Consider the following 23,450-nt stretch of genomic DNA (forward strand, 5'->3'; position numbering starts at 1 on the left):
CGAAGGAGGATCTCTTTATGAGATGCAGTGGTATGAGATAGTGGCATGCTACGAATACATTGTGTTTTGGAAATACAAAACATTAGCTATTTAGACAAGGTTACAAGAGTAACGACTACCGTAAAAAAAAAAAGTCATCTTTATTTCCATAAATGTATAAAACGGTGCAGTTTAAATACAAATGAAGATGCGTTTGCTGATTGTGATTGTTCTGTTATTTATGTTGAACAGAAAGGCATCATTAACAATCTAGGAACAGATGCACCCAGAGCAAAATTGTGCATATTTATAATAAGATTAACAAAATATCAGTTTACTCGCAAATTAACATTACATAATAGAATGTGTTCACACAGTCTTGCGGGAGTCATGTTAAAATTCATCATATGCAGTAATACAAAATGGGTCAGCTACAGTCATCGACATAGTATTTATTGTCTACCTTGCTCTACATCCCTTATTTTCCTGTAATTTTGTCCTGCTGGAGAGACCAGTGTAAAAGAGCAAAGCTGCCCCCCAGCAAAGAAAAAAGCTGTGTCACACTATGGAATTCATGCAGAATGATGAAAACTATGCTTGTAACAGAAGATGGACTGCAGACTGCTTAAGCAGTATCACAGAAAGATGTATTTAGAAAGGAGAAAATGCTTCATACAGAAAAGGATGCAAATCCAGGTGTTTTGTGACTGACACTACACAGAGTCATCTTCTGGCAGTGACAGTGAGAAGAAAATTGCTTTGCAAAATGTACTTGAGGATGCATATGTGAATAGAGCATTTGCTTTCAGAAGAAAGGAATAGAAATTGAAACAGGAGATATGATTTAAAAGTTATGACAGAAAAGTCATCGGTACACAGAGTGAAATTTCATCCATTTGACAAAATCACTAGCAGCATATTGATAAGTTGGTGGGGGCTTTTACAGCTATGACTTGAGAACAGTGTACAGCTATGTAAAAAGCTGCCACAAAGATGAAGGGAATAATTTCTACAAGGTAGAAGGCAAGCAACAGACTTAAATTATTGCAAGGAAAACTATGGAAAACTTTCTAACAATAAGGAGCAGAGAAAAAGATTGGGAAGAATGTGCAGCTTCTATACCAGGTGGTTTTAAGAAGAATTTAAAGAAATATCTGCCAGGAGCAGAAAGCCAGAGCTGGGGAAGAAGGATAGTCCTATGATTCTATTACCATTTTTCCACTGAAAATTATTGTTGTAGTGAAAATAGCTACATAATGATGAGTCTAACATCCCCAGTAGCAAATGCGCAACATTTATGTGCACCACTAGGTGACTGAAGGTCACAGCTGGTCACTGCCGTTGAACAGTTTGTGTGACCATGACAAAGGAGAATTTGGATCACGGCTGAGTACAAACGCATACCACACAGGCTGATTGCTCAGGCGTGCTAGATGGCTGCAAAGTTTGAACACACTTCCCATCGCTTGCAGATGCTGGAACAACACCGCTGGCTCTAAAGCCTTAATGGACATCTCTCACACTATTAATGAAATGCTGCTTGAAACCTGAGACCGTGAAAAGCCAGGACAAGACAGCAATTGAGCCATTCAGTCACCAGCATGTCCCGTTATGGTGATGGGAATCTGCACGCGAAAGATGGAGAGACACTAAATTTCACTTTATAAAAGGAATACAGGTTTAAGTGATTTCTTCAGAAAACCATGCAACTACTGCACAGCCAAATTCCATTACTAATAGAGGCAAACACTGCTCTGCAGGCAAAGCTCCCATTATGATCAATGGGTCATTCTCTTAGGAAAGGTACAGGATCAGGTCTTCCTCACAGCCATAGAAGAGAAAAATGTTACTTCAGTCATGCTTTAGATACATGAAAAGTGACTCAGAAGGGGTTTTCACCCAGATAGTTGACAGAAGTTTTCAATTTCTGCTCTAGTACTGTAATACAAAAACCCACGGTGATTCATTGAAACAGTATTTTTACTAGATAATTGTCTGGGCTCCTCATTTAGAGACGCTAAAGACATTAGGCAACAAGTCACTTCACCCCACTGCATGGACAAGCTCCTGAGTATTTTTTCATTTTCCAAATGCTGAGCAGATTTAGATTGCCATCTATTCTTTATGTAACAGATCACTCCTGGAAGAGGAGACCAACCTCTTCTAGATGGTATAAATCAACAGTGCATCTGCCAGCTTATAGAGAAATCCTTTTGGGGAGCAGCATTTTCCCTTGCCTGAGTTGAACCTGAGCTATCTCACAGAATCTTACCAGGGTCAGATTAATTCTATATATAGCTGTTTCAGGGGAAACACAATATTTGTTTTGTCTGCTATGGGATAACGAACTGGGCGTTTTCTCAGCTGGCATTTTGCATCCTCTGGAGAAGGAGGAATTCCCATGAGCTGACAGCTACACAGTTGTTGGGAGACAAAACTGTCAAAGGGTGATTCTTTAAAAGGCAGCTTTGGCACCATTGTTGCCATGACACATGGCACCAAGGAGCCTGGACTACGTGCAGAGGCGCAGGGCATTCCTCACATTTATAGTCTTCCCACGATTTGTTACAATAGGTTGCACTAGTACAACCAGGATCAACTTTTGGGTTCACTTGGCTGAGCAAACAGATCATAGGGGAGAGACCTGCAGGACTCTGACTATTTACCTCCTGTGTTCCTATTTCCTCACCTTCACCATGCCTTATGTCCATTTTTGCCCTTCTTTCTCTGCAGGGGAAAAGTCACTTACTGAATTTAAAAAAAAAGCATGGGTTAGTTACCCTAGGTTCATAGGTCATAGATGACCACAACTGAAAAATAAGATTAGTACTCTGTGGAAATTTATGCTGAATTACAATAGTTGACATCTCTCTTACAGAAAAGAACAGAAAGACACCGTTTGTTTCCCTGATGGACATACTTCCCAGAAACATGCCAGAAATACTACGCCAGCCAGGAGAGAAAGAGGAGACAGGGCTACGATAAGTGGTTTGTAAATTGTCCTTGTGGCTGCCCTGGAAAAATTAGACAGACTTTTCCTGCTATCAGACAGCATTTTTAATAAAGTATGCTATTTTATCAGCTTGGCAAGAAAGCATCAGCAGTAAAAGGGGGGTGGCTCAGGCCATTCACACTTACACAGCTATTGTTCAATGGGTCTCATGACTCCAAAACCAGCTGCTGTGAGGTGCTGCAGGTGCCCCCACGGGCAGCAGAAAAAGGCTGCCTGAGGGAAGGGTGGGATAAAGTCTTTGTTAAATTATGGCTGCTAAACTGGACTGCACTGATACAAGAGGAATAATGCACATGCTGGTTTTTTTTTCCCCTTCAACTCTTCTACCAAAACTATACATTTATTCCCTAAAAAAGTAAAAGCTTAAAAGTGCTGATTGATGCAGGTTAATATGTTTAAAGGACCCAAGCCCTTCGCAATGTGACTTGAGTTGCTTTTTAGTGTTTATCCTAAGTCTCCATTTCCCTTTTCTATGGAGCCAGCTGACCAGTTGGCAGCACCCCACAGGTGTGGCAGGCTGTCCTTCCCTTTCATTGCCTGAAAAGCCCTTGCAAACTCAGCAGTAAGATGCAATGACATTTGGCTGTAGCATTTCTTGTTTTTCTTTGTTCGCATTTCCCATTCCTTCCAGGACTTAGCTGCCCAAGAATGAACTCCCAGCCTTTCTTATCACTTAGGCATCTTTTGCCTTGATTTGTACATGCTTGGTGCATTTTTGGTGTTGACTTGGTCAATAACTTGCAAATTCAACTATGGAACTGTATATTTACATGAAACTTCTTAAAGGGGAATTAGATTTTGTATCCACAAGAAAGAGAATGTGGAGAGAGAGAGAAAGAGAGAGGTACACACATCTTTATATGTATATGTATGCACACGAGTCAACAGCTTTGTGGTTTCCCTTGTGTGCCTGCAAAGGGCAAGCAGTTCTTTTCCCAGCTTACTTGGCACTAAGATTAGTACTAGAGACAAATAGACAGATTAATATATCTCAAATCAAGCTAAGAAAGTGAAAGATTTCCAGTAGGCTTTTTTACTGAGTTTATTAATATGCTGTCCTAAGTGTCAGAGTTAAGAAGCTATAAAACATGAAAAGATACACAGATTAGCTTTGGTATTAATGTATCCAGGCTGGTGGCAATAACTCTTGCTGCAATTCATCACAGAATAGACATGAAATTATCTCTTCTTCAGAGGGAAATGCTCAATAGCTGTTTGCCCCTCCATGGGGAACAACAGGTAGGTGCTTCCACAGGAAGCAGGTAGTACACAGGGAGTGACACGAGTGATCAGTTTGTTCCATTTGAATTTGTGCTGTTCCTTACCACTTAACCAAGAGGTTTCTGGATGCCTCTAACTCACCAGCTGAAAAAGAATGGAGAAATGGAGCAGTTAAGGTGTAGTTCAGAAAGGACGGAACTCCTACTCCCCACAATTTCCCTGACAAGTAGTGCCACCACATACGACGACAACCAGAGGCAGCACAGAGGGCACTGCCTTCAGTAGATAAACCAGCAGGAGATGAGGCACCCTTGATACCACCTAACATTTGATTCTGAGGGAATGCTGAGCTGAAGCATCTATGGGACTTCAAGGTCTGTTTTCCGAACGTCAGTAAGAAGATCAGAGCCTATCTCTTGTCCAATTCAAAAATCTCAAGGCACAACTTCTGCCTGATTTAGCCTCTGCATCTGTTGATAAGAATTTGTCTCCATTGTGTTTGTAACTGCCTTTCAAGTACTCATAGGTTGCTATTATTTCCTTCTTAGCCTTCTCTTTTCCAAACCAAACAAGCCTAACTGCCTAAATCTCTCCTTCCATGCCATGTGCTTCAGACCCCTAATTACCTTGATAGTCCTCTGCAGGGCAATCTCCAGTTTCTCAATCTCTCTCTTGACCAGGGAGCACCAGACTGGACACAGTATTTCAGATATGGCCTCACCAATATCAAGCACAGGGGGATAATAATTCCTCTGTTTCCTGGCCATAATGCTCCTAGTGCAGCCCAATATACTATTTACATATTCAGAGACTGTGAACCTGGAGCCCACAGTAACCCTTAGATCCTTTTCAGCAGTGCTCCTGCTCGGTTGGTTTCCATTTTGTACAGATCCACCCATTTCAAATCTCTGCAGTTCTCCTTGTCGCCCTTCATGAAGCTGCTGTTAGCCCAGTGCTCATGTTGCCCAGGGTCCATCTGAATTATCCCACAGATCAGCACAACTCAAAATGAAGATTTCCACCACAGCATATTCCAAACACAAAGAGCAAAAAGGTAGATCAAACAGAATTACTGCTGTTAAAAACAACAGCAAACTTCTATACATAATACAAACCCTCCTATCCTTTCACTTGATTAGCAGGAATTTGACCAAAAATCAGCTCCTCCCATTTAGTTCTATGGAAATCACAGGCCTGTATTCAGCTTCGGGGAACTATGCCTAATTACACCAGTAAAAGATCTCATTCACCTTTTCTTGTCCTGTCTTGAAACTAATGGTTACAACTCTTTTTTTTCCCCAAAAGTCCTCAGGACTTGTGATGACCTGTAAATTACTATTTGCTATGTTCTGCAGATATTCTGCAGTGATGCTCACACTTCTGTCTGATCTGCTGATATTTCAGAATCTCTATCCTTCTACATTTGATAGCAACTTAATATTTTGTGGAAATCCAACTGCTTTAATTTTACATAGACACACAAACACTGCCAGCCACATTATTGGAAAGGAATGAATGTTGTCTTAATAAACTGCTAGAAGTCAGTTCACATAGTGAATATGCTTGCCAATAGCTTTGCTGACCACATAAATTCAGTTCTGTTTGAAATGTGTTTGTGAAATCAAGTGAAGAGAACTGGTTATGCCTTTCACAATATAACTGCAAAGACAAAATCAGCACTGAAAGCAGATAGCTCATATTGATTTCTCTAAAAGCAGTAACAGAAAAGTGTATATTTCATGCATTTTGGCAGTTCTACTCCTTACTGCTATAAATACATATAGACTAGTGGCACAAAATGCTCATATTCTTATTCCATTCAGGATCAGAGAAGAAATACCATATGGTAATGAGCACAGTAAGTGGGGATAGAAGAAATTTTATTGTGTATCTAGATAAAATGTAATTATTTAATGATTATGGTCGTAGTTTTACAGGATAGCTAGATCTAAAGTATAATTATCTGCTCACTTTAACAGATGCGTTAATGGCAGGAATGGAACTATATACTTATTTATTCCTTTCAGTTACAAGTAATTTAAAACAACTTTTTTAGTAGCAGAGGGAAAAACATTCTTTTATTTATTTTTTTCACAAGAGAAAGACATATTTTTAAAGATAACTAATGGTTTCAGGCACTTCCACTTATCGGTACTCTTCTTTCAAGACCTGAAAGTCAAAGGCTTGGGGAAGCACCTTGGAAAAAGCAACATCTGAAGTATCCTAAGTAGGGCACACCACACCATGAGTCATTTCTCAGAATCTCTCCAGAAACAGTGAAGATGACAAGCCAGTGTCATGTGGGAAGTATTTTGTTATAAATGGTAGAACTGCTCTGTGTATAAAACGAGACCATAATCCAACACTGAATAACAAAGGGGATATATCGATAACTGTTGTATTTTAACAGCTGCCTGAGGTACCAGATGACTTTTGCTGCATATAATGTCATCTCCTGATTAGAAAGGGACATATATATATATACACACACACAAAAGTAACGCAGCAGTGACATCATGATTTAAAAATACCCTAATAGCACAAGATGGAATTCAAGATCTAACCAACCAACAGAAAATGCATCATTTTTCTATTTTAAATTTGGCAAGTATGAATCTAAAACTTGCCTTTTTTATCTCCACCATCTTGTCCACATATAAGGTTTGTTTTCCACTACAGGCTATTTTAACGGGATTAGTTATTAAAGTCAACGGGAAATAAATCACTGTTTCCAAGAGGGCCTGTCTGAATTTGGAACTATTTGTTTTTCCTACTGCATCAAGTTAAATCTTTCTTAAACAAAGACAAACAAAACCAAAATCAAGATATGACTAGTCAATGACCATATTAAGCCATTTTAGGCATTTCTTTTCTGGTAAGTCAGAAAAAGCCACTTTTAAAATATAGAACTTATGAGACAATATTACTTTTAGACAATTACTTTTTAGACATTAGTCAAGTACTGCTTTCATTTTAATTTACAAGCCATCACTTAACTTTACCACAATTACTCAATATGTAGATATCTGGAGGCCGATTCTGCCTTATCATTGCTGTCAGTGCACAGTCATTCTAGTAAAGTCACTCCAGATGAAAACACAAGCAAAAGGAAAACCAGCCCTGTATGCATTTACGTTCCTTCCCATTTGGTGTACAAATAATTTTGGTAAAATTGGGTACATCTAACAATTTTTACTATTGACCATTGACTATTGATTATTTTGACTGTGTAGTGTCTAACACTATATGATAGAATTTTCAACATGAATAAGTTGCATGTGCTGAATATTACCATTTGACTAATTATCCATTCCTCAACAGAAGGGAATTCATTATTCTAATCTTTATTTAACTTCAGAAAACCATACACACATGTCTACCCTGCATGGGCATGCCAATCTCCACTACATGCACAATGTTAGATGAGTTGTATAAAAATCTGTTTGTGTCTAATGTTGTTATTTGTAAATTGCAGCAAGTCTGTTTTTTTGATAGCTTTGCAAAAGTAATTCTATCTCCTCTTTCTCTCTTCTCAACCTTTTCCCCCAAAATGCCACTTAGTATTTTTTTTCCTAATTAAATTGCTACACTTTGTGTCTACATATGAGTTTTCTCATTGTGTCTCTGTTTCAAGATCATGACCTGCACCAGCTATATGCCCCTGGAACAATGAAACTGTCAATAACAGGGCAAAAATGTGGCATTTAGCCCATGAAATTTGGAAGCTGCCCCTAAAAGAGATCATGTTGACTATGGACATCTGTGTCTTCAAAGCGAAATGCAAAATCCACTTCTTTGATCTAGTCCTCTGCTCAGTAACACCACATTTATAAACAAACATGCATCATATAAAATAAACATTGCCCTGCTCCTGTTGAGCAGAGAGAGAAGAAGGCTCCTTCTGTGCCCATTTTATTTTTGGGAGGCAACTGGACACTACAGTAAAGAGACGCTTTATATAAGGACCTAGAGATGTGGAGATTTTCCAAAACTAACAGGACATTGTGCCCTGACAGCGTGGTAAGTGAGGCAGTTTTTACCATTAACGCCTTGCAATTCTAGCCACATATTCAGCTGAACCCCCACCTGAAATCTGCCGATGAAAGCAGCTTTAGCTTGCGCACAGCAGCGACAGCGAATGAAGATACACATCAGGCTGATGAGCACTAAGAAGTAAATTGTTTGCCCAGATGGAAATCAATAGCTCTCTTCACTCTCTTCATTCTTTGGCAAGATCGGGAGCTTTGGATGGCAATTAAAGCTTACCCAGCTGCCAAGTGTCCTAATTACACACACAAGAAATCCCACATTTCTCCTTCTACCTGCAACATCCCTTGCGCCACATTCATCAAGCTCATTACAGTCAGGCCTCCTGCTGTTGCTAGCACTTTTTTAACAAAAAAAACCCAAATCCTTGCTTGCACCCGGCTCCACCAGTCAGCGATCCTCCCAAAGCCCCACAGATGCTCCACGATGGCCACCAGCCCCTGTGCTGCACAGGGATTTTCAGGAGACCCTTCCAGGCTGTGTCTTCCCTCTTCCACTCCATTTTCAGTGGTTTTCACCTCCCATTGAATTTTGCAGCCCACCCTCCCCTGCCCAGGGCATTTTCCTTTAATTATTGCCCTCCTGCCTGCTCGTTCATCGGCCACTTGTTTCTTTTACTCACACTGCACTTCCCCACGCCCTCTCTAACCATCACCCTGCCGCCCAGGCTCCACATTGCCGGCCACATTCGGAGCAGCATTTAGAGACAGTGAGGAGCAGCATGTGCCGTGGGTGAGATGCAATGCTAACTAACTGCGTGTAGGACCGTGCATGCAGACCACCCGCCGGTGCCGCCTTTGAACGCTCACCTGCACGAGCAGGTAACCGGCTTTCTAGGCAGACATGTCATTAGCTGCATACACCACTGAGAGCTTTCAAAATGGAACAGAGAGCGGTTTCGTCTTGGAAATGAAGCCCTATCTTTTATATATTTTTTCATTACAGGTTCATCCATCCTCAGTTCATCCAACTGAGGCAGGTCTGGATTCTAAGAGGAAAGAGCAGATTTTACTTCCCTTATAAGGAACAATATAGCAAAAATTTCTGATAGAACTTTATAATCTCTTTAATTTTGTTGGCACATTTTTGGCGCTGTATAAATAAAAGTAACTAATGGACAGCTGAGCTTGAGCACTGCAAACTGTTTCCAGGAACTCCTCCTAATTGTCCTTGACCAAAATACATGTTTTTTCAGAAGCCTTCAATAATTCAGGTCTGAATCTAATGCAATTAGTGAAGCTGTGCAAAGGATACTGAAGAAAAAAAGCCACTAAAAGCTCAGACCTCTTATTTTATCATCATGATTATCACTTTATTATGAATTAAATTGGAAAAACCCATTAAGTACCCGTGGATCCAAGAACAAGAGCTCTAAAAAGACAAAGGTAAAATAGCATCCCACTTAGCCCAACAGCTCAAGGCCACAACGCCCAAAACATTGTGCTGTATAAATCACCTTGTGTTTGCACAAAATGGTTACATTATCTTAACTAAGCCACAAAATTAGCTGAACAGGGTTCAACTATATTCACCATAGAACAAATAAGCTATGGGATACATCAAGGGAGAAAAGAAAGGGTAAGAGGGAATCCGTCATTCCCCTTGAGCCATCCATAACCTTCCAATCTACATGTGAACTTCTAAAGAGGAGGAAGGTTAAAAAGAGTATTATTAACATTAAAGACTATTAACTTGTGTTATGCTTTTTTTTGGTCCCTTTAATAGCAGTTTGATTCTCAATTATCCTCAGCCTCTGCTGCACTGCTCTGGAAGGGCAGAGAGGCCTTAAAGGCAGGTATAAATGAATTTACACTGCCAGAGAAGCACAAGGGTGCCTTAGAGCTAATGAAAATGATCTCCATTATCAGAGAAAGAAAAAATATTGAATAGCCAGTACTATTGTTGATGCAAGAAATAGTTAAAAATTACACTTTATCCCAATGCATTATACTTTGCCAATAAATACCATATTAATTCTCTTCTAATACAAATAATTCATATGCACATAAACTATTGCAAATAAAGCCTGATGGGAATTCTCCTTGAAGGAGAAAAAGACCATCTATCCTTCATCAGCCAGGCACAAAAGGGATGCCTCGCTATTTTATAAAAGCTGCCAGTCAATTCTAGGTGTGGGATCATCTCTCACAATAGGCAACGTGCCATCTCCCACACTGGTGAAGCGCTGTGTAATTTGCAGCGCTGTGAACATGGTTTGTAATTATATTTGATAGGGCCACAGGACGTAAATTGCATAGTTTTTGCATTGAGCTGCTACTGCAAATTCTTGCCTGGCATTAGCTCCTAGGGGGTTTCAGTAGGGATAAAGAGGAAGAGGGGGGAAAAAGACATGTTCTGAACTTTTTAAAAGACTTTATTTAAAAAAAAAAAGAGTTTTAGGAAAAAAATTAATAATATCTATGTGGGAATGTTTTGTTATTATTATTCTTGGTTTTTTGTCAGTTCAGTTGGACAACATCCCAACTGGACTAGCAAGAGAAGAAAAAGGACACAATTTTTACTTTTTTTTTTCTTTTTTTTTTTTTTTCCTTTTTTAAATTCCAGGGCTGGCAGTACCTGTCTGGGTATGTCACAGCAAAACCAGTTTTCTTCTTCTATTTGTAATGATTAGTAAGCACAGCTGTCAGGCAATATTCTGGTCTGGAACCCAGCTCCATAAAAACGATTGCTTATAATCTGTTATGTACATGTTGGGTGCAATACTTGGTCATACTTATGGACTATTGTAACAGATACTCTCCAGGACACAAAGCAAGAAGGCCCCTCCTGCAGAGACGTTAACGATGGAATTTGAGGAGACAGATCCTAATCATAGCCCAAGAGTACATACTCTGTGACTCCCCAGGGTTTCCTGTCATTAAGGAACTGCAGGCTGAAACGGCCGCATGGCAAGGCCATCCTCGAATGCTGATCCCAGGGAAAGGGTGGATGATTGAAGATTAGCAACGATTTAATCCATTTTGGCCTGGAAAGAATTTAAGAAGAATGAGAAGCTTGAATCAAAACTTGAGTAAGCCTGAAGCTATCCTGAAATGTTTGTGAACTAAATTCCCTCCCGACACTTTTCTATTATTTCAGTTCTTGGATCATCATTCTTTGCATGCTGGGACCAACAATGCCTTTTATTGTAGCCTGCCCCATTTTCCTCTTGCACACAAAGGGAAAGCTCCCTTGGTGAATGCCAGAGGCAAATACTGCTTTCTCAAAAAGTTACATGGGACAAGTATGCTTCGGCTTTTGTTTGCGTACTGTAATCTTCAGCCGCACTGAGATCAGGCTGAGTCATTCATAAATATGGCCTTTGGACTTTAAAGGTCAGCTATGCTTTTCATAATAAAAACCTGTTAACACAGAATCATTCTGGCAAACCCAAACATCAGTTTTAAGTAATGTATCACAAATGACCCACCATGATAAACACTCCACCCATAAACTGCTGCTCTGCAGTCTATAACAAGCAGTACCAAAACAGGAAAAATTGATGGAGATAAGAAGGTCTTTGAAAGGTCTAGGAAAATCTGTGATGTTTTTCACATACCATAGCTCGGTGAAGGAGTTGACAGAAATGCCTGACACAGCTGAATATGAGAATATGTAGACTTCTGAAACAGGAGGCCAGCTTAGGAAAGAAGAAGCGACACTCAAAGAATCAGCTTATGAATGAGAAGCCTTGCAGTGAAATGGCAAGGGCCAGTTGTAAATAAGAGAATAACATCTGAGACATAGAAAAGAAGCACAAGCTATTTTCCAAACATAATGAAAAATTCAAACTCTTTCAGGGGCTTAAGGGTATTTAAATGTAAATGAGTTTCCTTCACCCAACCCAGAATCAAGAGCTGCTCAGAAAACGTTGCGTTATTTTCTGTTGAGTAATCGTAACTTTTGAGCATCCAGCATACTCTTTGACAAAGAGCTGTGAGCATGGTGCCTGGGTGTGAATGGGATTGTCTCCTGTTAAATAGAGTGGATGTCTATTCTAAATGATGTTGCACCTTCACAGCTGGGTTTTCTGTGCATCCGTTTAGTTGAGACCAATTCCCTTACACGTGCGCCTGAACCCCAGCAGTCACTGTGAACTTGTTATTCTTATGAAAATAAGTTCAAAATATGTAGAAAGAGTGGCATGGGGTTGCTTCCATATCAGAGCCATAACATATTTTAAAATTTATGACTGGATTTGGAGCTGCTGAAAGGCCACAGGTTGACAGAAACCAAGTCCACTAGGCTCAGGCAAGTGGTAGTGGGAAGCAGCTTTCCCCAGCCCCTCGCACTGTGCTCTGGCCACAGCAGCAGCAGCTGCCCCTGGGGCAGCCAGCTCGTCACAGGGATGTCTGTGTCCTGGAGGGTTTCCCAGTGAGATGGCAGGGGTGAGAGCAGGGAGGCAATGCTGAGCTGCACAGAGCACTCATGTACGACCGACTGAATCCTCACGTTCCTCCTAACCCCCTTCCTCTCGCCCCATTCCTGTCAGCAGTCTCACCACCTCTCTTTCCACTCAAGCACTCCGAGTTGGATAACTTTCGGTTCCTCCATTTCCTTATCCCTTCCGTCCTCCCAAAATATGTTGAGGCTCCGATATTTCTTTCTCTACAACTCTGCTGAGAAGTCTGGGCTGACCTGGTCATGACTGCAGCGCAGTGTCCCTTCTGCCACCCTGGCACTCGGCCACCCCACACCGCTGGCTTATAATGTTGCTTTTGAAGTCACCCAACTCTGGGATCCCTCAAAACCGCAGCTCTTCATGGTCCTTCATCAGGTTTGGGCTTCTCAGAGCAAGCCCCAAGCCGGTGGGAGCTGCCCTAGGTCCCTCTGGCCTCAGTATAAATGTTTTTCCCATCTGCAGATCTACTCCTTGACCCTCCTTCGAAAATCCAGCCTGGGTCTCATCAGACTCTAATACCATCTCTTATACACACATTCCTGGTGCTCCTCCTTGCAGGCTCACCCAGACTGATGTTTTCCTCTCTTTCTTCTGCACCACCTCTCCATAAGGAAATGTTTTGCTAATTCTGCTCAGCTTACCATGTCTTATCTTTTAAATCCCTCCTCAAACTCACTCTTGCCAGCCTGCTCACAAGGCAAACCCAGTAATGCCCGGTTATTTGCATTAGCTTCTCAACAAGTTATGTCACATTGCGATACAACTTAACCCTTCTCGTGGGCGCTCGCAGACAGGGCTGCCAAAGGAGCTGGCTGGCGGGACAGGACGGGTTCCCGCACAGGTGGGAAGGCTGAGGAGGTACAAAACACTTCCCCCAGCTGCCCTGCTCAGATGGGGGCCGCCACAATCCCCATCCAGAGCCAGTGCCCAGACCCCAAAACTGCTGTCTCTGGCTCTGGCCCCTGCTCTCCGTCCCCACTTCTGTCAGAAAAACTCAGCTCTTGGTCTTGCTTAAATTTGGATTATTAAGCTCTCTAGCCAGGAAACTTGTGCCGTCTCCAATAAGAGAAATTCCCTTAAAGCACCCAGCAAATTTCTGGGCACTGCCAACTTACCACAGGGAAGGCCATTTCTATTTCCACGTAGTACGAAAATGAACAGATTTGGCAATATTTGTTTCTAGTATTTGATAAATGTTTACTCGTGCTGATTAGGAACAACACTAGTCCTATGCCCAGTTAATTCTGCAGAGCGTGATTAGCAGTATGTATCATTTCAGCTGACTGACTCTTGGACCAACTTAAAGAGCCAAAGCTGGAAGCCTTCAAGTGAGCATGCGAAGATGGAAAATGAAACAAGAAATTATACACATTTTAAAATATGTGGGCTACTGGATTTCTGTTGCAGATATCTAAATATCGAAATGCCTCACACCATACGGCTACCCTGTTTCTATGTCCAAAAAGGCACCAGAGCCATTGCCACAGTTTCTACTTCGAGAGCTTGTTAAAGTTTGCTCTTGTAACCTCTGCAGGTTATAAAAAGGCCTCTCCCTAGTGAAATACATATTTAATTTGTATTTAAAGTAATTGTTGGAAACTAGACCCAGACTTATTTTATACAGAAGAGCGCAAGGGCTTGTGGCCGACATTTTCCTAAGCTTCAAATTGTACTCTAGTGAGCTAAGATCTTATTTTAACTTGGTTATAAGGATTTCTGTTGCTAAGTGGCTGTAATGTGTTATTTTATTTGCAGTTAATGTCTTGAAAAACAAGGTATCAAAGATAGCAATTACAGAGCCTGTTTTCTTCTCTGGTATCAGAACAGTAGTGAGGAGCTGTGCTGGTTACACCCGAGTGCGTTTATGAGACAAACTGTCATGAAGATGGAAAATAGGGGAAGAAGTACCAGCAGAAGGAAGGTGAGCGAGGCAGTGCACAGAGAGTGCTCAGCATCTGCACAAGTCACACCATCGGGTAGCTCTGGCTAGAGTACTGTAAGACATGTATTGCCTCAGTAACGAAGAGCAAGATGAGCATCCCAACCAGGCAACAAACGAGCTGAAAATGGCTAACAACAACTGGATACAAATAAAATTTACAAAAGCATGCTGTAAAGCTAAGCAGAGAGGTACTGATACCATTTAGAGATTCAGTCTAGGCAATCTGACCCAGACTAGAAACTCCTCTAAAAGCATAGGTCTGTCTTTGTATTTTGATACACCGAAGAAAAACACTGATTTAGGCAATCACCTAAGCGCATATGCTTGTATCTTCAAGCAATATTTTAGACTTGCAAAGCAAGGATGATAGCCCAAGGATATGTCATTCCCCACAGAGAAAAACTGAGCTAAGGGAGAGCAGATCACCTTTCTGCCTCGAGCCTACACAGCCCGGTGTGTGTGCAGGCTCCAGGTTGTGAACCAAGGCAGACTTTCCTAGGACGAACTGAGAAGGAACGTGAGGATAAAATAACAGGCAGAAGAAAAACTGCGGGCCAGGGTGAGTATGTTTCAGATGCCAGTAGGAGAAGCAGGTTAGGGATGGGTACCTTCTCAAGCGTTAACATCTCTGCAAGAATCTGACCTGAAACGCAGAGTTCAGCATTGCACTAATGCATTTTCTGTGTGTCTGGGTCTAGGGAGGAAAGAAGTCAAATCCATTTCTGCAAGAGACCCAGGGTCTTTAGCTGGGACAGCTTTCCCACCCCTCCTGCCCGGTGCCCAGGCAGTCACCTCACAGCTCAGCACATGCGGGTACAAACAGAACCTGTTTTTAAAAGTCAGATGTCAAAAGGACACGTTTTTTCCCCTCCCCAAATGAAAAACTCCTTGTTCTGGAATTAAATAATTGAAAAGTTGCTGAAACAAGAGAGTAACATTTAATCCTGCCCAAAGGGTAGATCTAAATTCTCCCTGGAAAGGCTACTGCATGTGGGATTATATATAGTGGTTAACCAAATATTCAAGGGACATTAGTAATTACCATAACATCCCACCACTTACTCTGTCAAATGCACAATTTATGCAACAAGCCCACAACTTCAAAAGGAATTTGTTTACTTTAAAAATAGTTGGAAATACATTTCCAACCCACAGGTTTTTCCCCAATACCTTCCTGTCCCCACCTCAAAAAAATGCCTGAAAGGCTTCTAGGTGTTTTGTGCAAACACCTTTCCCAGTGAATTTTCCCTCGGTGCCGTTCATTTCTAACACGGCGTGCCAGGGCACACAGCTCCTTCATTTCCCCGCTCTCCTGGCAGAGGTGCGTGCCCGTCACCAGCATGAGATGGCTGCTCCCCCAGGTCCAGAGGCCTCCTGCTGCCCCATGCACCCATCCCCTGTCAGCTTTCACACTCACCGGAGCATGGAAGAGGGTCACAAAGAAGGTTGCTGCACAGAGATCAACCTTTATGCTGCAATTTCTAAAAGTCTAAGATTTGTTAAAAATGCACCTCTGGAAGCAGAGATACACCAGGGAGTCGTAGATGGGTGTCAGAGGCCAACAGTTCCCACCGCTCTGCAACACCAGCACCATCACCCTGGGCACCAGAGGTGCACCGGGATGCGGGAGAGTTCAGGCTCCTCTTAGCTGCTTTGCTCCTGACTCAAAACAAGCCACAGCCATGAACGAGCCACAGCCCCGGCCCCGGCAGGGCAGCCCCTGCCCGCCGCGAGCAGCCGGCTCTTCCGCTGGGAGCCGGCAGCTGCCACTGGGAAACCTCCCAGCCCTTATCCTCGCAGGCTGCGCTGAGTCAGGACCCTAAAAATAAGAGCAGCCCGGTTCCAGCCCCCGTGCTCTTTGATCTCCCGGCCCTAAGGCTGCGTTGACCCACGGCTTCTGGAGCGCTTTGCCAGCTGGGCCGGTGGCCTGCCTAGACTTGTTGCAACTCTGTAGCCCATCGTTTCAGTGATGTGTCAAAGCATTACTTGAAAGCTTGCTCTTTAAATCTGGTATGTGTTTTGGTAACTTGCTTCTTTCTTACCTACGCTCTGGGAGCACCAGATGCTTTTAGGGACAAAGGATCAGGATGGGCCCCTAATAATGCCATGTTTTTATAGAAGCACTTCAGTTTCTGATGGGATTTATCTGACACTGTGGAATATTTATAGTTAAATGGAACTGCGCAACGGAATAAAAATAGACTTTATAAGTTAAGCTTACGCTATTAACTGACTCAGTACCGGTAACCAAGAAAGAAGTAGTGCTTGGGAATATAATTTTGCCTCATCAGTCGAGCTTAACAAACATGTTGAGCTGAACTTAACTGGTCTTCCAAGCTTGGGCTCACTGCCTTCACCCGGACTTTGAATGCGGTCCACAATCCCTGCCTTTCCCCAGCGCAGGCAGGGAGCTAGCTGCTCCTCGCAGCGTGGCAGGCTGGCCGGGGGGGACCTCGGCAGCGCGGGGGGCAGGTCCTACGCCCTCGAGCAGCCTGAGTCCGTCCCCCTGCCCGCTCCCCGGGCACGCCGTCACCTGCAGGGCTCTCCCGGCCACCCCACTTCTGCCCTGCTTTCCGCCTAGTTTCGCCTCCGACCTCGATGGTTTTGCAGCTGAGCCTGTGTTGGCAGAAGCTCGTTACTAAGCCTTACAAGGTTATTTTGAAAAAACGATCTCGCAAAGATATGGGAACTGAAAGCCCCACTTTGTTCATATTTGTCTTCCCTTGGCTGCGCGCGTGCCAAAGGGCTATCATCTTCCTTCCCGGCTGAAATAGAAATTCAGTAATGCATACTTGGGGAGTTCTGTCACTGCAGTAATCATTTAATAGTGACAAATAAGCCAGGGAATAAAACAAACAGATGGAAAATGGTCATCCCCATCCATGGACACCTGCTCTGGGATGCAGTCTGTAATGATCTATATACACTTCAGAGACGAAATTACTTTACCACATGTTGGAGAGTATCTGTTCAGATCTGGGAATGAGTTACAGGAAAGACATAAAGGGTACCAAAAATGGCATCAAATCAACAGTCTAAAAAGTACCTAGTTGTAGTTTTGAAAATAACAGATTATCTCATTCACAAAAAAGCTCTTGAACTGGGAAACAAAACAAGGGTAAAAATATCCCTTAAAAAAAACAGTATGAGCCCCAGCACTATCCACCCCCAGGACGAGTCACTGACACCATAAGCTTCCAGGGCTTTTTCAAATGTGGGTTACCAAACCCGATTTTGTTCAAAACATGCATTCCTCTGACTAGGAGCAAGGTGGAGCTTTCCATGCATTTCATTTCCAGGCTCAGGCCTTAAGGCATTTAAGCAGAAGTTAAGAATTTTAAAGATTTTAAGCCCATATTCGATTTGGAAAACCTACATGCTCAATATTTCCAAAAGGCAAGGCCAAACTGATGGTATGCCTAAACAAGATTTCAGGGGCATAATAATACTGGCAAGTATCCCAGTCTGAGTATGGTTTACAGTAAAAAAAGAAGAACCTTTGCAAGAAGACCTTGTATCTGTTCCCTTAGCAAAATCAGCTTTGTTTATTAGATATTTTTCAAGAATAGAGAAATGATGCAAAGAAAACATGCCTCTATTCAACAGCACCCTCCCAGCAAAAGTTTCCGGTCTCCCGCCTTCTGCCAGAATGTATTTTCATTCCTGCATATTGAAAGTATCTCGAAATGCAGATAGCCAGAGCACTCTTACGTAATAATGATGTGGCCTCATGCTATGAAGTCACTATCTGGTAAAATTTCAGCTATTTCAGTACATAAGTATTGGTGGTCTTTATTTGTAGAAAAGCCAGATTTAGGTTTCCACAAACTGAGCAGAAAAAATTCTCTTTCCCTGCTCTACCCCTCCTCTCTTGGGTTTAAGGGGAAGCAGAGTAGGTCCTAAATATACATTCATTCATTACCTTGTCTTTCTGAATGCATATAAATATGTTAAAATAGCTCACTAGCTTTCCCCCCTCAGAGAAAAAGCCTAAGGGGATGACATAACGTGACAATTAACTTATTAAGACATCAATACTTTTGCACGAACAGAATAGATTGCAGCTCTGGACTTTGAATTGAATCCTTGATGTCCAACAATGTGTTTGGGAAACTTAATAATGGGGAGGAAACAAAAGCAGATGTAAACATGGCAAGAAAATTGAAAGCAAGTGGCTGAATTTTGGTGGCAATTACATAAAACAAGTGTGAGCACAAAGAATTTATATAAGCGCCTTATTACATGCTTTAACATCAATTATAAGCCATCATTCCAAAAATAACTTTCCCAGCAAAAAAAAAAAACATATCCACAGGAGGAACAGAAGACTGTTATATAAAGGGAATCAGGGTCAAAAAAGAAGGTCCAGGAACAGTGATCTATTCACAAACCCTGAATTACTTCACCTCTCTCATGGAAAAATACAGGGCAAGTGTAGGCTTTCTCGCTTCATGTGGTTACAACTATAAATACATCTTCTGCTGACCTGCAGGTATTTACTGATGCCAGGCAGACTAAAGGGGAATTCTTGCCAGCCTTTTGCTCCTTTGTTTGATAACAGGTACATGTCCATGGCCCTTAGGCACAGCATGGTTCAAAAATTACTTTGGGACTCTTACCAGTGAGGGTGGCTATTTTTCTAATCCACTTGTCTAGATCGGTGGGATTTTCCCCATTAGATAATTATTATTTTAAGATTAACTTGTCAGCCAACATGAAGCAGAAAGACGAGATCCAAATTTGCACTGTTTGTATCACCATCTTGAGTCAGTAATCGGTAATGCTGTAAACCAACTCATTTTAGGCATCTGAGGCACATAAGCAACCTTCGGCCAAACCAGCACCATGAGTGGACCTGGCCCAAATGGAAAACAATTCAGCATGTTTCAGAAGCTGCCCACTGCTATTTGGCAGGGAAAACTAATTAACCCTGTATCAAGATGCAGACAATATTGCTGCTAACCCACTGTATCGGCCACAGGGTCATTGAGAGCTTGGTGGCGTACTGCTTGACTTACCTTTCTTTGCTTGCAAAGATCGTCCTGACAGGCGAACGTCCCTGCTGCTGCTGGCCATTACTCAAGCTTTGAGCAATGCAGATTGTGAAAGAGTTTGGCCGTATGGGAAATAAATTGTTATTTTTCTTCCTGCACAGAAAGGAATGGATTCAGCATGTGCCAGACTTGCTTCTTTTTTTTTTTTTTTTTTTTGACAACTTGCAGCCCATTGTTTATCAAATGGCACCCTGAATCTTCTGCGTCATATTTTCTGTGACTTAAATACTTTTCTTTAACTAACACAATGTGTATGATGGCAAACAAATAAATAAATTTTAAAAAGCAGGACTTCTGTGGAAACAAAGTTTACCATTTCCCACACAGATTAAATGCTGATTTTCCTAATGAAATAAAACACTTGCATACAATTCTGCTGCTCTGTACTCCACATGAACTCAGAGCCTCACGCTGGATCTTTTCAGTGTGACAGCTGATTACAAACATGTTGCAATCACCTCACCTTCTTACCTTTTTTTTTCTTTTTGTTTTTAAAGAGATGCTACATTTCCGTTTCCATTTGGCTGCTGACCTTTTTTGTTTCCTCCAGCTGGAACAAAACTGTTCCAAAAAATACCTGTGTCAGCCTGCCCACCAGGGAGTTTTGGGGCAAGCCGATGCAGCCAAGGCAGATGACTGGTGTCCTTGGCCCACACCGGGGTGATGCTCTACTGCACGCGTTCCTGTGCCATCACTGAGCAAGGAATCTGCCAGCAACTCACTGGACATGAGAAGGTTTTGGCTGGACCCCAGCACACTCCAGGATGGCAACTCCTACAATTTGGTAATAGATTGAGTAATTTAGAGCAGTCTTAGCACTGCTCCAAATCACTCTGGAGCTGCTTAACTCTCCCTGCTGCACCATTGTGGTGGCTATCGGAACCCATCTTCTCAGTCCTCTCTGGTGAAGCTGTTTTAATTTTTGCCTTCAAACAGGGGAAGTAAACAAGAAATTCCACATGCGGTTTGCCAGGGTGGCAGGAGAGCCCTGTGAGGGCCTGCCAAAGACAGGCAGCTACACAACGCCCTGCCAGCACCACTACACTGCTGCCTTCTGCGCATCCCTCTCAACCCCCTCCACTCATCCCCATTTGCAAAAAAATAATACTAAAAAAACCAAACCAAAACAAAACAAAACCCCCAAAATCCCTCCCTGTAAACTATCAGACTATGCCATGGGGTTTCAGATGGATGCAGTCCTTCCAGGCTAACAGCTTTGCTGTAAAGGATTAATGCCCCAAAAGGTTCAAATATTTATGAGCATCATGGAATGAGGCCAAGAGACATGCAGAAGATGCTAGGGCTGTTAGACTCATTTAGCATTTTTAAATGGTACCATCTTCTCCTAAGGACAATATTAATGTTTGGTTGTTTTTTTTTTTTAAAAAAAACAATATTCTTTTGAACTTACAATTTTCTTGGGAGATTTTTTTCTTCAGGCAGCCAGGTGATTTGTACATACAGAAGGTCTACAGTGGTTTTGCTTTGTTTTTTTTTTTTTTAAGCAAGCTACAGTTGTAAATAAGACCTCTGATGACTAAAATGGCATGGGATCAATGTGTAAAGCTTTTTCAGGCTGTTTATTAGAACATCTGAGAAAGCCTGGTTCACTTTTTCCTCTGCACAGGCAAGTTTCCTCTGCCTCTGTGTACAGCAACAGAAGAGAGAAAAACACTGGGAAGATGTTGGAAAATATGATAGTAAAACTGCAAACACTGACAGGTGGGCTCCGAGGAGGTAAATCTCTCCATCATTTTGTTTTTAATGGACTAGATTTGATACTGAAGTGCTGCCTTCCCCTCCCATTTAAGAAGGGGCCTATTTACAGAGCCAGGCGGAAAGGACGCGGGGCAGGAGCATCAAAGGATGGCGTTGGCATTTCACTCGAATTCCTCCGAGCTCTGCGGATTCGCTCCAGTCATCTTCGCTCGTCTGCCTCCCAAACCCTCCTGTCCCCGGGGAGCACAGGGAACCCTCCTGCAAACAGGGATGAGCTGGCTCAGCCCTGGGATGTGCAGGGGATCACCCCCAGGACCAGCTCAACCGCCTTTTCCAGATGTGCCATTTCTGGGCTGCAGCTGTCCACCGACCTGCCGGCTGCCCATTTCAGCTGGGCTCAGCGCTCAAACCAGCGACGTGGTGGCCGGCCGGAGAGGATGGCTCGGGCAGCACCAGGAAGGGCATCGGCGGTGCCTCCCCGGCAATAACCCGCCTTTTGGGGGACGCTGTGTTTATGGTGGCCGGCAGCTCCCCGCGGGCCGAGCCAGGGCCGTACCCACAGCCTCGCCGCGCTCACCCACGCCAACGCCGCCGGCCACGCAGGGCCACGGGCAGAATGAGCAGCGCAGTTTCTTGCTAGGAACATTTGAAAGCAATTTTAGAGAAATGTATCATATCTGGAAAACTCTGTGTCACCGGGCTGCTGTGTTTCTGCGGGGGAGATGGGAGGTGGAGGTGCAGCGTTACACAGGCAGGAGGAAAAGGCTTGGCAGTGCTTTCAGCTCCACAAAATCTGAGCTGCTGTTAGCACGCACTGAACAGCGGCTGCCCAAGCATTCAGGTAATTTTTCCCCAGTGATGCTCTCGAAGGGCTATTTTCTTCTTTTAAACCGTGCACTGTGCCGCACAGCCTCTCCCGAGCGCTGCGTGACCACCTCCCATCGCTCCCCCCGGGACAGCGTGGCAGGGTGGTGGCGAGCCCCACGGCGGGAGCCCAACCCCACGAGGCAGCACCGACACCGGGCAGCACCCCTGGCCCTCTCCCCTGCCCAGCCCTGCTGCCTCCGCTCCCGGTGAGAACGCACACCCTCCCTCCGAAAGGTCACCCCCCCCCGCAGCTTCTCCGCATCAGGAATAGGCTGCAAAGCCGCCAGCAAGGGAAGAGGAAAGGAGGTCCCTCCAGGACGTCGACCCAGCCCCAGCCCCTCTTCCCCGGCAGCCGAAATCAAGGCAGAGCCCGTCCCTCGCCCACGGCGGCCAAGGCTGCAGCAAGAGCTCACCCGGGGTGCTGGGAGGCATCGGGGGTGGAACCGGCCACGTCTCCGTGCCCGGGCTGCGTGGCCAAGCTAACCAGCTAGAGTGTGGAGGAACAAGGACTGTTCAGTGGTTTTAAAAGGGGAAATTATTTTTCTGCCAGACCATCCCAGGCTTCCAGCACTCTCCACACCATCTGACCATGGGCTACGTTTAAAACATGCTCTCTGGCTCTTTCTCACCGGGGTGAGGATATGAATAATAAGGTGGTACTGCCTTCTTATAATGCCACATTTTTCTGGTTAGTAAAATCTCCGGCAAAAACACAAAGAAGATCCAGATGGATTTCAACGTGCCAGCACACCGGAGGCAGGTTGGATGCCTGTATGATGATGGACAGCTGGACATCACCTCCTCTAGCAGCGCCCTGGCCTGCGAAGCACCTCGACCTTGGGGAGGTGGAAAAGCAGGGTGACTCAGGGAAGACATCTGCCCAGTTTCCAGTAGACCTTCCGACCGCTTGGAAGCGCTGGTGGAGCCATGAGCAAGTTGTGGGCAGTGGAACTAATGAGACCTCATTTCCTATGGATCTGTGTCTTGCGGTTGGACTTTCTGGTGTCTGAAGACCATATGAGCGCCAAGGAGGCACTTTCTGTGGTCAGGGTATTCACAGCCTCTCCCTCTGCCTCCTCACCATGGATTCCTCCAGCTTCTAACCGGAGCTGTGCTCAGGCCTCCGGCTCTCCCAGGGCATCGGCAGGGTATCCCTCCTCCCCCCGGCTGCTCGCCTTCCTGGGCTCTGCCTCCAGCTTAATCTCT

The 23,450-nt window shown here is 43.6% G+C and overlaps 1 long non-coding RNA gene across 1 annotated transcript; it reads right to left on the reverse strand.

The window, feature by feature from the left end:
* Positions 1-1,177: 1,177 nt before the first annotated feature.
* LOC138686404 (uncharacterized) lies at positions 1,178-15,917 on the reverse strand. The gene is made up of 3 exons (XR_011325744.1): positions 11,820-15,917; positions 5,109-11,246; positions 1,178-4,357 (listed from the first exon to the last, which is right to left on the reverse strand). It is a non-coding gene; the product is annotated as an uncharacterized lncRNA (long non-coding RNA).
* Positions 15,918-23,450: the final 7,533 nt, after the last annotated feature.

Source organism: Haliaeetus albicilla, chromosome 8, assembly GCF_947461875.1.
Source record: "Haliaeetus albicilla chromosome 8, bHalAlb1.1, whole genome shotgun sequence".
Lineage (NCBI taxonomy): Eukaryota > Metazoa > Chordata > Aves > Accipitriformes > Accipitridae > Haliaeetus > Haliaeetus albicilla.